The following is a 1,212-nucleotide window of genomic DNA, read 5'->3' as shown; positions in this document are numbered from 1 at the left end:
AGAAAGGCTGAGAGAGTTGGGGTTGTTCAGCCTGGAGAAGAGAAGGCTCCGGGGAGACCTTACTGCAGCCTGTCAGTACTTACTTATAGAAAAGATGGCGGCAAACTTTTTAGCAGGGCCTGTTGTGACAGGACAAGGGGGAATGGCTTTAAACTAAAGGGGGGGAGATGCAGACTGGATATAAGGAAGACATTTTTTACGCTGAGGGTGGTGAAACACTGGCCCAGGTTGCCCAGAGAGGTGGTGGATGCCCCATCCCTGGAAACATTCCCGGTCAGGCTGGACGGGGCTCTGAGCAACCTGATCTAGTTGAAGATGTCCCTGCCCGCAGCAGGGGGGTTGGACGAGATGACCTTTAGAGGTCCCTTCCAACCCAAACTATTCTATGATTCTATGATTTCAGCACCGGGGGAGGCACAGCCCCTCTCCCCCACCCAGCGTGCTGCAGCAAGCCAAAGAGCAGCAGCTCTGGGCTCGGGGTGCCGTTACACGCTAGAAGCGCCTCTATTCCCTTGGTGAGCGTTAAGTAGTTTGGATCGAGTCATCTATAGGAAGAAGAGGACATTAGCTTCGCAAGACTTAATTAATTAACAGGACCACAGGGAGGGGATTTTAAGTTTCTTCCCATTTCTCAAGCCCACGGTTGCTGCCTCATGGCTGGACTCTTCCCCACGGCTCTCAGAGCACCAGACTTTCTGTTTCAACCTTTGCCAGGCTGTAAGTAAGGGAGGGAAGGGGAGAGGGGATCCTCGTTATGTCATACTCAGGGTATGACCCTGGCTCCCAGAGTGAGTGGGAATCACTCGGCAGGATCCGGGAAAGCCAGCGAGCTCCGTGTGCTCGTACAACAGCCTCTCGTTACAGCTGGTGGTGAGCAGCTCTGTACAGACACCGACAGGAGGGACGGTTTTGCACCACGCTGGAGCTGTTAGCGCAGCGCCCTGCCCCACGCAGAAAGCTCCCGCAGGAGACGATGCGCTTCCCCTTCCGATTCTCCTTTCACTTGCAAAATCCCTCCCCCGCAGGCAGACTCGAGGGAAGAGGAAGCCTTACGTTGTCGCTGCCTGACGCTGAGTCCGGCTCCCAGCACGGCCTCCCCACTGAGCGCAGGACGGAGCTGAGCCCCGCGGCGCAGCCCCGCAGTGCCACAGCCCTGCTCGCGCGCACAGCCCCTGCGAAGCGGGGCCTCGGGGTGCTGCGCAGCCGCCAGAC

The 1,212-nt window shown here is 57.6% G+C and overlaps 1 protein-coding gene across 1 annotated transcript in view; it reads right to left on the bottom strand.

The window, feature by feature from the left end:
- Positions 1-1,212, bottom strand: part of CEP131 (centrosomal protein 131kDa) — a 19,873-nt gene that overhangs the window by 2,522 nt on the left and 16,139 nt on the right. The window lies entirely within an intron of this gene.

The sequence above is a fragment of the Pygoscelis adeliae genome, unplaced genomic scaffold, assembly GCF_000699105.1.
Source record: "Pygoscelis adeliae isolate BGI_AS28 unplaced genomic scaffold, ASM69910v1 Scaffold1128, whole genome shotgun sequence".
Taxonomy (NCBI): domain Eukaryota; kingdom Metazoa; phylum Chordata; class Aves; order Sphenisciformes; family Spheniscidae; genus Pygoscelis; species Pygoscelis adeliae.
The sequence above is the reverse complement of the archived record's forward strand: the minus strand, read 5'-3'. Positions and strand labels throughout refer to the sequence as shown.